We start from the raw sequence: 17,744 nt of genomic DNA, 5'->3' as shown, positions 1-17,744 counted from the left end.
TCATCTTATGTTATACAACCTAGGTACCAAAAAAAATTCTAATTCTACCAATCTCAATATAAACCATCCTAACTACCCCCCTTATTTCTACTTGTTTTATAATTGTAATTACATTTCACAAATTCCATGTTTACCATACTTAGCTTAAAATCCTTATTTTGTAAAGAGTTGCTCTACATCTTTAACTTTAAGGAAGTGCATTCCTTATTCTTATCAACTACGACCTCATCATCAACAAAAAGCTTACACTAAAGAATTTAATCTTAAAAATTTACAGTCAGCTTATCCATAACTAAAGCAAATAAGTAAAAGGCTTAATGCTAAATCTTGATATTGACATATAGCAATGGAGAACTCTCAAGTCTCTCCCGCTATAGTTCTAATGCCCCTAATAGAGATCATATATATATATATATATATATATATATATATATCTTTTATTAGATATATGCACCTAGTAGTAATCTCATTCTTTTCTAAAACCTACCAAAGATCCTCCGTACATAGTCTATCATATACCTTTTCTAGTTCAGTAAAGATCATGTATGAATCATTCTTGTAATCCTTATACTTCTCTATTGACTATCTTAAAATATAAATTGTTTCTAGAGTTAATCTTTTGAGCATAAAACTAAGTTAATTTAAAGAAACTCTTGTTTCACATTTCAACCTCTGCTTTAATTACTCTCTCTCAATTCTTCATAACATGACTCATGAGTTTAATTCCATGATAGTAATTGCAATACTAAATATCACCTTTGTTCTTATAAATGAGTACTAAAATACCCTTTCTCTATTCATTTGACATTTTCTTAGCATGTAGTATCAAATTAAATAATCTAATCAACTATGATATCCCCTAATCCCATAAGGAATTCCAAAATTCAGTTGGGATACCAACTACATTTTTCCCTACTTTCATCCTTCTATAGCCATCCTGAATTTTGCCAACTCTAATGTCCCCAACATACTTAATTCTATCACTAGCCAAGGATTTTGTGGCCTCCAATGCAATATTATAACTCCATGATCAATGTCTAATAAATTATAACATCTCTACTTATCAACTAAATTGAACGATTAATCACACACAAATAAAATGGTTGAAACTAAAGGAAGAATAAAAAAATGAAAGAAAATGAAAGGAAAACACTTATTGGTGTTGTGACAAATACTATAATTAAGAGTAAATGTCATGGCAAGCATATCAATAGTTTTAATGATTTCCCATTGAAAATTATTTAGCTATTAATTAGTTCCCATTAACAAGTCAGAGTTATGCATTAACTAATTTGTTAACAACTAAAACGAATGTCCATATGGGAGAAATATTTTAATACTTTATTAACAAATTTCTACTGTTAGTTACACTTAATTTAATCCAAAAAACTTGTATGCCATATGTATATATTCCAATTAGTTGTTCAAATAATCATCAACTTAAGACTCTTGATATCCAATATTAACTAAAACACTAAATCACCTTTTATATGAAAAGTTTAGTAAATCAACTCACAGCTTTTGTCATAAATCAAACTTTGAAGTTCCAAACAAGCAAAAACCATAAGTTGAAGGTTAGGTATATCAACTAAAATGTCTTTCTAGTTTTGCTAATGTAAAAGAAATCTTCCAACATACATGACTCACCATTCATTTGAAAAATCAAGAACCATATAAGTCATACAAAGTCACTTCCATGGAATATTATTTTATATACTCAAAATTAGTTGGTTTGGTTTGATTAAAAAAAAAAATTCAATCTAGTAGGGTTTCTTTCCAATTTTTTTGATTTATTTTGGTTTGTACATTAAAACCCAATTGACTGAGTTAACCTAGTAAGCTTTAAGTTGGAACGTAACCAATAAACCAATTGTTTTTTGTTTATTTTCTTATAAACTCTAAACTTTTATTTCTCCTCGGTACTTTGAACTTAGCAAGCTAAAATAGATAACCCAATTAAATTTGTGAAAATAACAACATTATAACAAACAAAATAAAAATAACCAGTTGCCTAAATTTAATGTGTTAGTCTAATTTTTTGTTTAGTAAAAAGTTTTTAGTATTCAATTTGAAAAAAAAAATGCAAATTTAATCTTTAAAAAAATTAATCTACATAAATCAAACCAAATGAATGCACACTCTTACAATGTCCTACCCAGACCCGAAGCCAAGGACATGACAAATGCCATGATATCCTGAAGTAAGTAAAGTGCATATTTCCTACTACAAAATATTTCTAAGTGATAAATGCAAAATAGTTCATGTTTTTCATATCATTTACACTGCATTTGACATGGATTCTAACATGTTTAGCACATAATTACTATGAAAATTTCATTCTTTGTTCACCACGGACTTTAGTTCTATTTTAGGGGGGAAAAGTGAATTTAGGTGCGTTTTGAAGCAAAATAGACCAAGTTGTTGAATCTAAGCTTTACCACGGATCAAAACGGGTGTGGTAACAAGGTAACACGCCCGTTGACTACACTTACCACTACCGTTATCAAACCATGGCAGCGTGGAACCACTGGAAGCAACATATAACCACAACGGCCTTACAACAGTCATTGTGAAAAACATAACGATCATGATCTACCTATACAATGTCTAGAAAGCCATACCAAGATTTTACTTGGAGCCCAAATAATAACTTACTCACCACAGGCATCACAACGCTCGTGGTGAGGCCGTGGTGGACTTGATCATATAAATACTCTAGGTTTCTAAAAATTTGGGGAGATTTTTTTGCCGAATAAAGTAGGGCAGCCGGAGTTTTGAAGATTTGAGTAGCTAGAGACGAGTTTCTTCCATATTCCAATAGATTCTAGTGAGTTTATCAAGGATAATCCAATGATCATCTTTAGAGGAGGGCGCGAAGGCGTTCGACGTCATCTTGTCAATTTTGGGATCCTCTCACCCTCAACCTTGGCGGACCTATTAGAGGTAGTTAGCTTAACAATTCCTTAAAAACTTATTTATTCTTTGGTTTTATGGCTCTCTCCTTATTTGATTGATTATTTTATGATCCATAAGAGCCTAATTTGAGGCGAATTGTATGTCTAGGTCCCTCGATTATTGTTTATGAATCTTGATTGATAATTTAATAAATCTTTCTCGTCTTTTGTGAATCATTGCATGATTGCTTGAATGAAATTCTTGTTAATGTGGATAAGGAAGATATGCCCACATTAGGAGGTCTATGCATGCTCTAAGACGTTAGGTATTGCCAGATCTCTGAATTAGGGATTGATTACTCCTTAGGCTTAGGGTTTGGTTTGTCGCTTCTAGAGGAATTCTCATATGTAAGGCAAACATAGGAATCCTAGGTAGGAAGAGATTCCACCTTAAGTTCCTAGTTATTTAGGCCTAGTTGCCAAGAGATTGGGACTAGTAGGCCTTTAAATTCCCCCGGTCCAATTCTAGAACACGATTGTCACACTCAACGCCTACCATAAGTAATAATCAAGATAACTATCATACAACCTCATCAACTCCTTCCAATTATGCTTAACGATTCTCCAATTGTATTGTGTAATAATTTGTAGAAGTAGATTAAAGACAGAATATAAATGTTTAGGCTATTGATTAAATAAACATGAAGTAATAGGAGCTTTTAACCATTTTTGAAGAAATACAATCCTCGTGCTCACCCACGAGGTATTACTTGACGACCTATATACTTGTTGTATTAATGGACCAGAGAGTCTTGGCATAATTCACCCACGAGGCATATTTATATTGGCATAATTCACATACCTCATAGAGTCTTCATCATGTTTTTGGTGCCTTTGCCGGGGAGCGCTTAGTCAAAATATTCTATGAAAACTTGTAGCTTAGTGTCTTAGCCAAATTATTCTTTTGTATCAATTTACTTATTCTAACGATAATAACTAATCCTCACTACCCTCTTCTGTAGGTGATTGTTCATGACCAGAGTCATCCTACTAATTTAGTGGAAGGAGATTGATGAGTGCATTTCATATATATATTTCAATACCCTTTTCATGTATTTATCGTGTCTTCAAGCATTTATTTATGGTAATTCGGTGCTACTTTGGGTATTATAGTGTATTTGTGAAGGAAAACAAGTCCTTGTGCAAAAGAGCGAATTTCGGCGCAATTATAGTGCCAAAAGATGAGAATTTACAATGTTCATAGGCCAGACACGGTCTTAACACAACCGTGCACGTTCCATTGAATATTCTAGGCAATTTTTTTGTAGATGAGTACTGTAGTAAAAAATACTATAGCAAATCACTGTAGCATTGTCTGGAGTAAGGGACACTGTCTGATGTGCTCCTAGCACGATTGTGTCGAGCCTAAAACTGCTTTTTAGTAATATTCAGGGGGGGTGACACCCTCGTGTCCAAGGCGTGTCGTGCCCGAAATCTGCTTTTTAAGCCAGATCTTGGGCATTCTTGGGGGATCTTCTCTTCACCCTTTTCCCTTTCTTCTGGAGGGTGGCTGCCATGGTCTTCTCCTTCACACTTTTGGGGCCATATTGAACTTTGGTGCTAGAGCATGAGTAGAGTCGGGGGCACAAGAGAAGTGGGCACTAGTGCATGGAGCTCAGCATTGGAGGCGATCTTGAAGAGAAGGGAGTCTTATCTTCTTTCTTTAGATCTATTGTTGTTTTCTCCATGTTGTACCCATCCCTAAGGGACTAAACGTCCATGGTGCCCCAGGATGTTTAACTTTGATGCTTTGTATGTTTTGAATACTATCTTCTTAGGATCTACAGAGTTCTTTTTGTTTCTTGTGTTTAACCTTGTGTTTGCATAACTTGATATGTTTGATTTGCACAATTGCTTAGGTAAAACTTGGTGTGTGGATTTCCATAGTTGTTGTTGCCTTGTGAGATTGCAAAACTCAATGTGTATGAAACCACAGCTACCTTAGCAAGACTTGGTATACTTGAGAACCATAGATGCAACATTGCTTTTGAGCACACGCAAGAACCGTAGAATGTACCTGGTAGGCATTAGAGGTTAGTCGGCATACGATAGCTCATAGGAATCATCCCGGGGTATTGCTCTCTTGTTGTTGAAATATTAGATCCTAATCTACATGATAATTCCACCTGCTCTATCACTTCATCTCTCACCTAATTCAGTTCCAACCCTTACCTATCATCCTTCACTCCTTTAACATTCTTAGTTATCATCTTTACCCTGATTTTGTGATCCGTTTAGACATTAGAAGATCAACTAGATAGTACTTTGAGTCTAGTCCCTATGGTTCGACAACCCTAGCCCTCATGGGGTACCACTTTACTACTTGTGTGCAACCCGTGCACTTGCGGAGAATACATCAAGTTTTTGGCACCGTTGCTTGGGACTGGCAACTCTTTAGGAACATTAGGATGCTAGTGATCTAGCCATTTATCATTTTTAGTATATATTTATTTCTATTTTATTTTTGTTTTGTTACTTAATTCTTTTATTCATCACTTATTTCAGGAAGGCTAAATATGGACAAAATGCATGCAACATTGGAAGATCCAGACTGGTTTCAAAAATTCCTTGAAACTCCTGCATTTTTTAAGGCACCTCCATAGTATCAAAGTACAATGAGTTTGTGTGATGGGATATCATTAAAGGAATCAAAAGATTTAGAGGTGTTTCAAAAAGTCCTTAAAGATCCTGCATTATATGAGGGTCTTCATCAGAGGTATGGTACCACCAGTGAAGAAGATGGGTTATCATTGTGGTAATTAGAAGATCAGTACTGGGCTCAAAAGTTTTCTACAACTCTTTCACCCTATGAAGTACCTCCACTCATAAATCCGGTTTTCATTGATTCCATCTGAAAATTCTATTATGGATAGCTGGAAATATTTGAGACAAGAGGACGATTTGAATCAAGATGAAGCTTCGATTTCATATGAGACTTGGGACATGGAAGGATATGAGAGCTACATAGTTTATATATAGAAATCAGTAGAAGCCCTTCATTCGCCATATGATCATCATGAGACTGATGTACCATAGGAGGAGGAACAAGCCCTTGCAAATGCTCCTATTCTGGTTGAAACTCATGACGTGCAACGAAGTGAATGGTATAACCACTATATGCAGAATTTGATGAAGGCACTTCACGCACTATATGAGTCTCATGAGATTATAATTAATTCAGATCAATCGAGTTGGAGCAAACATCATGAGACTGATATCCCACAGGTTGAGGAACAAATTCTTGTTAAAGAAGAGACCTCCCTCAGATGAAGAGCACCAAGAGTTGATCACATCTATTTCGGAGCATACACTACCAACCATTGTAGCCAGGGAGCATTGGGAGAAGAAAAAAATTGAAGAGGTTGAAGATACATACTTAATTGACTTCAAACAAGTTGCCTCTTTTGACATGGATAAATGGGTTTATAGGAAGAGAGCACTTCAAGGAATTAATTTAAGTCTTGCAAAGAGGTTAAAGCAATCTTTATACCTTCCTTCTAAGAAATTGAACAACTCGTGTCCCTGGTTGTTCCCTTGGAGACCTAAGTGTCAATTGACGAAACATTTATCATTAATGAGGGCTCAAGTGATGAAGCATAAGGAGGTTGATGGTGGAAGAATGAGAAATATGAAGACAACCCCTTTTACCTTGCTTTGAATTTTGGAGTTTGACCAAGCTGTTCTCAAGGAATTCACTGGCAAGCTTACACACTTCTCATTCTTTGGAATCGACTTTGCAAGCTATAGCTAGAGGGAACATTTTTGTTTTCATGCAGAAAATTTAGATGAAGATGCAAACTCCAAGACCTTGAAACAAAAAGCTTCTTGTATGCTTAATGAACTCATCTTTGGCAAGAAGAAGATGTTGGGAATTCAAGAATTCGTGGGTAAGAAAAAGGAGCCATACAATGACCCACATGTGCATGTACAGATCCTGAATAATTCCCAACCCAAATTGTTCTCTTGGAGACCTAAATCAAGTTGGTCAAAGCCTCTTACGCATATCCGCGGTAAGTAAGTTTGTGATTTAATGGAAGTAGCTATGCAACTTGTATCCGGGAGGAGCACACTCTCTTCAAGGCTCCATAATGTAAGTAATAAGGTACGTCAAGCTAGTGACATTAAACAAGCGCTTCTTGGAAGGCAACCAAGCTTTAGTTGTTTTATTTTCTCTTGTTTTCCTAGTTTAGTTTAGTTTCTTTCTTTCAATCTTGAATAAATCGGCGGTGCTCTTGATGTTATTCTTACTTGATTCTCGGTATTCTTTTGATTCGGTGGTCGTGTCTCACTTTTATTTTTGCTTTATTCCATGTACCATAGTGTTCATAGGGGAGAAAAGCCATTGTCTCGGAAATTTTCAGGCACAACACAGGCAAAACACACCCCTGCTCGTGCCACTAAATTTCACTGATTTCAATTTTCTGAAACATTCCAAGATGGACACGGGCTGGACACGTGCGTGTTAGGGGAAATGCATGCTTTTCATTCACTTTGCATGATCGTGTCATATCTATTTTAAACTTTCCATCATTCTCCTAAAATTTTCAGTGGGGCAAACACGCTTAGCGACACGATCGTATTCATCCTGATTTCTTGCATTTGTGGATTAATTTCTATTTTTTCAATGTAGGATATCTTACCGAGGTTGAGAGCCATATCAGCGATTCTTGAGCATCACCAATCCTTCTTTTAGTAGTGTTCTTCTTTTATTTTTTTTATTTTCTTTTTCTTGAACTTCACTTGTCCCCTTTCTTGTTGTAGGATGTGAGCCATATGGAAACGAGGAACATACATGTTGAGAGCGGCCACATCACTACCCCACATTCAGGAAAGTCCTTAAAACTTCTCCCCTAATTTTATTTGTCCTTTATTCATTTTTTCATGCATGCATTTGTACATTGAGGACAATGTACGGTTTATGTGTGGGGGAGGGTTTTACTGTTGCATTCATTGTGATGAGGCATGACTTAGGACGATCTATGATCTTATTTTGTGGAATTTCTAAGTGTAAGATGGTAGAAAGAGCTATCACCTTAATTAAAAGTGTGAAAGCCGCTTTTGAATAGTCGAATTTTAGGCATTACAAGTGTACATTTGATGACCTATCGGGAGAAAGGGCTACCTCTAGGGTGTATGAAGCTACTACCCGTTTAGTATAGTGTGAAATAAGGTCATTGTTAGCTAAGTTTATCCAACATTGCATGGGGCACATATATTAGGGTAATCACACACACACTCGGGGAGTACAAGGTGAGAGTGAAACTTATCATTTTTTTATATCAGCTGAACACACTAAAAACTGATTTCCTATTCCACTTTTGAAATTTCCTATATTACTGAGATCATAGGTCATGCACTCATCTTCTTTCTTGTGTGTTGATGTGTTTTGCTTGAGAACAAACAAATGTTTAAGTGTGGGGGTATTTGATGAGTGTATTTCATATATATATTTCCATACCCTTTTCATGTATTTATCATTTCTTCAAGCATTTATTTAAGGTGATTCGGTGCTACTTTGGGTACTATAGTGTATTTGTGCAGGAAAACAGGTCCCTATGCAAAAAGAGCAGGATTCGGCTCAATTACAACGCAAAAAGATGAGAATTTATAGTGCTCTCAAGCCAGGCACAGTCTCGACATGAAAGTGTGTGTTCCACTGAATATTCCAAGCAATTTTTTTGTAGATGAGTACTGTAGAAAAATTACTGTAGCAAATCATTGTAGCACATTCTGGAGTAGGGACATGGTTTTGTGTGCTCCTAGCACGATCGTGTCAAGCCTGAAACTGCTTTCAGTAATATTCAACGGGTGGTGACACCCTCGTGTCCAGGGCGTGTCGTGCCCGAAATTTGCTTTTTAAGCCAGATTTAGGGCATTCTTGGGGGATCTTCTCTTCATCCCTTTCACCTTCTTCTAGGGAGCGGTTGCCATGGTCTTTCTCCTTCACATTTCTGGGGTCGGACTGAAACTTTGGTGCTAGGGCGCGAGTAGAGTCAGAGGCACAAGAGAAGTGGGGCTAGCGTATGGAGCTCAGCATTGGAGGCGATCTTGAAGAGAAGGGAGTATTATCTTCTTTCTTTAGATCTATTGTTTTTTCTCCATGTTGTACCCATCCCTAAGGGGCTAAACGTCCATGGTTCCCCGGGATGTTGAACTTTGATGCTTTGTATATTTTTAATACTTTATTCTTACTATCTATGGAGTTCTTTTGGTTTCTTGTGTTTAACCTTGTGTTTGCAAAACTTGATGTGTTTGATTTGCACAAGTGCTTAGGTAAAATTTGGTGTGTGGATTGCCATAGTTGTAGTTTCCTTGTGCAATTGCAAAAATCAATATGTATAAAACCACAGCTACCTTAGCAAAACTTGGTGTACTTGAGAACCATAGATGCAACATTGCTTTTGAGCACACGCAAGAACCGTAGAATGTATCTGGTAGGCATCAAGGGTCAGTTGGCATACAATAGCTCATAGGAATCGTCACGGGGTATTACTCTCTTGTTGTTGAAATATTAGATCCTAATCTACCTGATAATTCCACCTGCTCTATCTTTGCGTCTCTCACCTAGTTCAGTTCTAGCCCTTACCTGTCATCCTTCACTCCTTTAACAATCTTAGTTATCATCTTTATCCCTGATTTTGTGATCTAGTTAGACATTAGAAGATCAACTAGTACTTCGAGTCTAGTCCCTGTGGTTCGATAACCCTACCGCTCATTGGGTACCAATTTACTACTTATGTGCGACCCATGCACTTGTGGGAGAACACATCAGAGATAGTAAGGTTGAGAGAACACTGTTATGAAAGCTTTAGAGTAAGGCAGTTGCGGAAGAAAGAAATGATAGTGATAGTGTCGAATTTGCTACCATGGCAAAACCAATTAGAACACTTTCAAAGTATGAGAGACCGCAATTTATAGGAGAAGTGTTCAATGTGCAAACTTGAGTAGTGGCAGATAACAACTTCAAAATCAAAGCTAACTCTATTGGGATGATTCGGAAGTTTTGTCAATTGACAGCCTAGCAAACGAAGACCGAAATGCCCATCTCTCAAAGACTCTATAAATTTGTTTGACGTTCAAGATGAGCACAATTACAGATGATGTGATCAGACTTTAACTCTACCAGTTTAGTTTGAGAGGTTTGGCATACAGGTGGCTTACTTCCCTAGCACCTGGATCGATCAAGACATGGAACGACTTGGTAGAAAAATTCGTTGGATGTTATTTTCCACTATGCAAATAACAAAGATCAGACAGGAGATCTCAACATTCAAACTAGGAGATTCTAAAATACTATTTGATGTACATGAACGATTTAAGGACCTTCTTAGGTGGTGCCTACATCATGGGTTCTGTTCATGAATGAGATTGCATATTCTGTACAATGAATTAAACTATCAGACTAGGTAGATCATTGATGGCACAGTAGGAGGATCATTGAGTAACAAGTATCCTGAAGAGGCAAAACAGCTTGTTTGAGGACATGGCTAACAATAAGTCACATTGGAGCTCAAGAGGCTGACAGCCAAAGCTGGCCTGGTTATATGAGATAGACGCTGATATCACTTTGGCAACAAAAGTGGATGCGCTCACACAGAAGTTGGATCTACTTGTGAGCCATGGTTTGGGTGTCAGCTTGAATTCTAGAGCCATCATGTTTTGTGAGACTTGTGGAGGAGGACATAGGGCATCTCAGTGCCCAATTGTAAGTTCAATAGCAGCTCCTATGGAACAAGTTGATTACATTGAAGGAGGTATGAGAAACCAGAATAACCCGTACACTAGTACCTATAACCCAGGATGAAGGAGTTATCCAAACTTCTCTTAAAACCAAGGTTAATAGCAAAGGCCTCCTTGGCAACAAAACTACCAGTGCCAACCACAGCAGTAGTAGTCTAAAAGAAGTTCTCCACAGAAGATGTTCTGGCCAAGTATATGACAAGTAATAGCATAAAGATAGATGAGGTCGGTGTTACACTAAGAAACATCCAAGCATCAATCAAGCATTTAAAAAAAATACAAGTTAGACAGTTGGCATGAGCTAGCATAGAAAGACCTCAAGGAAACCTCCCGAGCAATACTAACACAGCGGGATAAGGTTGAAGACTTGTTTAGTCTGAAAATTCCCAAGTCAACAACAAAGTAAAAAATCTAAATCTTGTTTAGTCTAAGAATACCAAGGAATTTTAAAGGAAAAACAAAAAAAAACTTTTATTTCATCAAAATCAACTACTCAACTTAGCCCAAGGGCTTACAATAAATAGGCCAAAGAAAATCAATAAAATAATCCTAAAAAGGAGACAAATCGAAAATTTGCAAAAAGGGCAAGTTTTCCATTTACAGCATGAAAATAAAATACTTAACAAAATAAAGTTGATGCCCAAAATGGCGTATAAATTCGGGATTTATAGACAAAGATATAATCAAATCAAATCTTTCTTAAATCGGCAAAATCCTTGTTTTCGAGGCCAAGATGATGGAATTCATCCAAAAACTAGCGTGACTCATAAGCAAAGCTAGTGACTTGTGCTCATTGACACATTTTCCATCAAGTGGGATCCTCAAAACTCCAAATCTACCGCTTGAAAAATTACCAAAATACCCTTATTAGGACCTGTCTCATTTTCCCAGAAAACGTGTCAAAGCTAGTTTTTGGCCGAATTCCATCATCTTGGCATCGAAAACAAGGATTTTGCCATTTTAGGAAAGATTTGATTTAATTATAACTTTGGCTATATGTCGTTTTGGGCCTTAACTTTATTTTTTAAAGTATTTTATTTTCTTGCTATAAATTGAAAACTTGCCCTTTTTTTTGTTTTTCCTCTAAAATTCCTCGGTATTATCAAACTAAACAGGATTTAGATTTTTACTTTGTTGTTAACTTGGTAATTCTCAAACTAAAAAATTCTTCAACCCTACCCCCGCTGTGTCAGTTGGTACCAGGGCTTGGTCCTTCCTTGGAGGAGATATGCTACTTAGGCCTGAGCAGAACCTTCAAGACATCTATGAGCGCAATCAGATGAATCAAATGGAGCAAAGATTGGTGCAATTAATAGATCATCTATTTGAGGGCATGATGGATGTGATGACCCAAAGGATGGCGGCGATGATGAATAACCAGGTACCAAATGTTACCCAAACTAACGTTGGTTCCATAGAGGCCTACAACCAGAGGAGTTTCTTGATTGGTTGATGATTATGGAGGAGATCCTTGAGTTTAAAGGCGTGCCAGAAGATAAGCACGTGTCTTTAGTGGCTACCAAGCTTTGGAATAGAGCCACTGCGTGGTGGCAGGAATTGATGCTAACTCGGAACTGGTTGGGAAAGCTAAAGATCTGTACCTGGAAGAAGATGAAGAACCATCTACGCACATAATTCCTTTCTTATAACTTTCAAAGGTTGATGTATCAAAGGCTACAGAACTTGAGGCAAGGTACCAAGTCGGTGGATAATTACAGCATGGAGTTTTACCAACTTGTGGCCTGAAAAGAGATCCAGGACACGGAGGATTAGTTGGTGGTGTGTTACATTGGAGGATTGAGGATGCAGGTTCAGGATACTATTAACATGTTTGATCGTGTTTTCTATATCTGCAGCACATCAAAGGGCGCTACAGGTGGAGAAGCAAGGGAGGTGTAATCCTAGTATTTCTAGGATTCATAGTAGCGGTCATAGCAATAGCAATTCCCCTAGTAGCATGAGTCATATTGAAAGAGGTAGCGGCCAGATGCCTATCTAGTTCGGGAAGGCAATTAGCAGCACTTATCAGTGTTTTGGCTATAGAGAATCAGGACATAGGCTATCTGAGTGCAAAAAGATGGTCGAGAAGAATGTACTTCTCATTGATGCTACCGATCATAAGGAGGAAGAAAAAGAAACTGTAGATGAGCAACCTGATGATGGGGAAAACAAGGAGTTTATTGAAGGTGATGTGGGTGTTGCATTTGTTGTTAGGTGGTCTTGTCTAACACCAAGGCCTGTTGAGGAGGATTGGTTGAGGACCAACATATTCCAGTCAACTTGTACAATCTTGGAAAAGGTATGCCGTTCTATGATCGATGCAGGTAGTTGCGAGAATATCGTGTTTGCTACAACCGTTCAAAAACAAGGGATTAAAAACGAGAAGCATCCTAAACCTTACAAGCTTGCATGGCTAAAGAAGGGGCCGAAGTAACTGTGTCTCAACATGCTTTGATCTCTTTTTCTATTGGATCTAACTATAAAGATGTCATGTGGTGTGATGTGGTTTCTATGGATACATGTCATTTGTTGCTTGGGAGACCTTGGCAATATGATTGGAGCGTTGTTCATGATGGTAGGACCAATACTTACAGCTTAACCAAGGATGGAGTGAAGATTGTATTACTACCTAGCAGGGAGACCGTTCAGTTGAACCCTGCCAAGGACACTACCAATCTACTAACCTTGGCAAGAGTTGAGGAGGAGATACAGGAGTCAGATTTGAGGAGAAAATACAAAGAAAGTGTTAACAAAAGATATAGGCATCTAGAGTTCAAAGTTGGCGATTATGTGTAGGTTGTCCTGACCAAAGAAATGTTTCCTGTGGAGGAGTACAATAAGTTGTCGACCAAGAAGATTGGGCCGGTAGAGATCATTGAGATGATCAACCCTAATGCCTGCCGACTTAAGCTACTAAGCCATATCCGGACTATAGGTGTGTTCAACATCAAGCACTTAGTACTCTACTATGGTGATTCCTCATATGATGAAAATTTGAGGATGAATTTTGTTCAGCCTGGAGGGAATGATGCAGGGGCGATTGAGGAACTAACATGTGCCTTTTTGGAAAAAAATGGGACATGTCCTAATAAGGGTATTTTGGATAATTTTCTAAGCCGTAGATTTTTGGTGTTTGAGGGTCCCACTTGATGGGAAATGTGTCAACGAGCACAACTCACTAGCTTTGCCTGTGAGTCACACTAATTTTTGGCCGAATTCCATCATCTTGGCCTCGAAAACAAGGATTTTGCCGTTATAGGAAAGATTTGATTTGATTATATCTTTAGCTACAAATCTCGGATTTATAAGCCGTTTTCGGGCATTAGCTTTATTTTGTTAATATTTTATTTTCATGCTATAAATTGAAAACTTGCCGTTTTTGGCAAATTTTTGATTTGTCTCCTTTTTAGGGTTATTTTACTGATTTTTCTTTGGTCTATTTATTGTAAGCCCTTGGGCTAAGTTGAGTAGTTGATTTTGAAAAGCTTGCCTTCCTCGTGGATTTCATGATTCTTGATATAGATGAGGATGTAGAGACCCCACTTATCCTTTCAAGACCATTCTTGAACACATCCAAGACTCTCATCAATTGGAGAGATGGAAAGATGACATTGAAAGTGGGAAATGAATAAGTGGTGTACAAACTCCCAAGAGCCATGAAGCACTCTATAGACCAAGACAATGAATGCTACTTTGCACATGAATCTAATTTTTCTATTTTTGATTTTGTGTAGGATGTGTTCGTGGTAAACCTCCTTCGCGAATACTTTGAGGGCAAGCCTGAGGAAGAGCCAATACGACCCACAAAACCACAACTTCAAAAGAGCTATAGGAGGAGTAGCGTGAGAGTCACAACAACAAAGAAGGTATGGGGGAAGATAGAACCGAAAAGATGAACGCACTACTGAGGTAATAAACTCCACCACTTTTAAAGCAGGTAAAGAAGAAACATCCTCTTTACTTACTCCAATCAAACCTAAGTCATCATGTGGTGAGAACAGGTACGTCAGGCTTATGACATAAAACATGCACTTCTTGGGAGGCAACCTAAGTAGTTTTTATGCATTAGTTCATTTATTTTTAGTTTTAGTTTTTATCATCTAAGTGATTGAATAAAAAGTGCTATTTGATTTAATGGTGTGAAGTTGAATCCTCTCTATTGAATTCTATGAACGAAATTTGGTTGTGGAGTCTAGTATTATTATTAGAAATTGTTTTTATTCCGTTTTACATAGGGAGAGTCCTTAGTTATAACGGGTGTGGTCTAACCGTTATACACCCATTGTGATGCAAGGGTAGAGAGTTGTGTTTTTTGGAAAACTTGGATGAGTTTATCACAAGCTCACAACACCAATGATCACCGCCATGGTGATTCATCACGGCTGTTCCATAGAGGGTGATATGTCTCTAGATTTTTCAAAGACAACCCTACCACACCCGTGGTGAGGCCGTTGTTAGCATAACAAGCCCTCAAACGGCTGTTACCAATACTTGGAAAATTTTGAACCCTAACTGAGGTTACAATGGCCCCATAACGGGCCTGTAATGACCATGGTGCCTCATAGAATTGAATAGATGAATAACGGCCATTCTCGGGCCATTGTCCAGGCCGTTATAAGGAGATGTAGGGTTGCAGTCAGCTGACTCTTGACATTTCTCACTCCAAACTTAGCTTCCTCTCTTCCACTTCACTGAAGAACTCTTCCCAATGATCGCTTAGTGATTTCAAGAAGCTTTGGGACTGTTTCAGCTAGATTTAGCACCCAATCACTTCAATTTTCACCACGGAAAAATCCTCTTTTTTCGTCCGATAAGAATTTCCTAAAACCTTTTAAATCATGATTTTATGATGTATAAATGGCATAAAATGACTTTAGGGATACTTGGTGAATGTTTTTAGATGAATTTCAATCAAAACAAACCATTGTATGAAAGTTTTCACCAAAGTCGGGCTTCACAACAGTCATTCGATGATGAATAATGACCATTCTATTGATCGTTGTGTTCAAATTATAAACTAGTGGAAGATGAGCCACAACGGGTGTTATGCGCCCATTGTGAGGCTGTTATGAAGTTTTTCCCGCTTCTCTTGCCCAAGCAACATCTGGCAACAGGGTATGCTCATTGTCACAAGCTGTTGCCGTATTTTTAGTACACAACGGATTCACCACGGGTGTTGTCCGCTCGTGGTGGCCTAGAATAGTGCACAACAAGGCTGTTGAATCACACAACATGCCATTGTGTGCCCATTGTACTCATTCAGAGGATTACCATGGTTGTGGTCACGGCTGTCTTAAGACCGTTACGGTCAGATAGCACCCACGGTATACCCATTGTGCACCCATTTTCCATTCATGCGTTACATTTTCCATATTCTATTGATTGATTTTCAGTATTCTTTCTCATTTTCAGGTTATGGGTCAAAAAAGAACTACTAGTCACCCACAGGCAGAGCACAAGAAAAAGATAAAGACTGGGGAGTCTTCTCGGCTAGTGATTTCGCGATTTGGGGATCTTGAGCGGCACGCTACAAGTGGCTCATGGATCAGAGATTTGTCGAGGGTCTTGTTATCAATTGGCCGATGTTGGACAGGATAGGTCTTGTCGATGAGGTATGAGATCTGATTTCAGTATAGGGTGGGAGCAGTTCTTCGACATCTGAGAGCCGACCAACTGGGAGCTAACTTTGGAGGTGTAGTGTTCAGGTATCTCCATGCCGTCCTATTTAGGATGTTGACTGGGAGAGGAGATGACACGAGGGTCGTGAAACTCCATGACCTATACTGCCTATGAAGCATGGTGGCCAGGAGCCTATTCACATCGGCCATGTCATTCCCTGTAAGATGCGTCACCAAGCATAGGACCCTAGATTGGCAACCATTTTTCTGGGTCCTTACATTACCAAGCTTGCACGAGGCATGTGCCTGATTGACCGCTATTCAGTAATGTGACGAGTTGAATGCATGCAGCCGCTTGAAGTCACCATGCTCCAGGCCATGTGCATGATAAAGCAGTGGGACACACCCTATGGGGTGCAATTCATGGTGGTCCATGGGTATGACTCTAAGTCTTTAAACAATGAGGGGTCTCTTCCTGAGACCACTGCTACCGCTGATCCTCCCCTGACTATTGCTCCTTCTCCTCCTCTACAGACTGTGACACTAACCCCATCTATTCCACCAACTCTTAAGGAGCTCCTGACCTATCTCGAGGAGGGTCAGGTGAGGATTGAGGGCCTACTCTGACAGATCCTAGCTCATCTACAGTGCTAGGATCCCTCATCCACTCTGGCACCTACTTCACTAACAGTTGTAGCTCCAGTCATGCCGAAGTCTCTGCCTACTTCACCCACTCCACCCTGTCCTCAACCGATCATACACTGATCCAGACTTTCCTTACTAACTTCCACCATTTTGATTTTCGTCACCACTTTTGTATTTTCATTATTAGTCATACATTGTATATTTTATCTTAGCAAGGGATATTTACCCTGCTGCTTTTGTACTTATTTTGATCATAGTAGATATTATTTACAATATTTTACTTTATACTCTTATTTAATTACTTCATTTGTGTCTCTAACAGGGTTTGTGGTGATAGAGTGCTGTATTGGCCCGCACTATTTGGATCTTGAAGAAGGGTAACTTCATCGCCCACATTGGCCCAATTAAGTAAATCGGGGAGTACTAGTGAGCATACACTCTTTTATTCTCTTTTACTATTATATTTCACTACACTTGTACGTGCATGCATACATTGTGGACAATGTACATCTTTAAGTGTGGGGAAGAAGTATATAATTGCTTTGTTTTGTGCTAAATTGTGAATTTGTGAATTTTGTGTTATATTATGCTATATTGTGAATTTTGTTTTTGAAAAATGGTGCTTGAACTTTATATACATGATGGTGTTGACCTTTGAAGGCATTGCACTTATTTGTTGGAGTTTCTTTGGTCTAGGGACATGATATATGCTAGATTAGCGGTTTTCTTGGCCTTTCATTGGTTTGGCTGCTCTATGAGTTTTTGCTTTATCTTGTGTCCCTCTTGA

Source organism: Dioscorea cayenensis, chromosome 7 (assembly GCF_009730915.1).
Source record: "Dioscorea cayenensis subsp. rotundata cultivar TDr96_F1 chromosome 7, TDr96_F1_v2_PseudoChromosome.rev07_lg8_w22 25.fasta, whole genome shotgun sequence".
Taxonomy (NCBI): domain Eukaryota; kingdom Viridiplantae; phylum Streptophyta; class Magnoliopsida; order Dioscoreales; family Dioscoreaceae; genus Dioscorea; species Dioscorea cayenensis.
Note: the sequence above shows the minus strand (reverse complement) of the source record.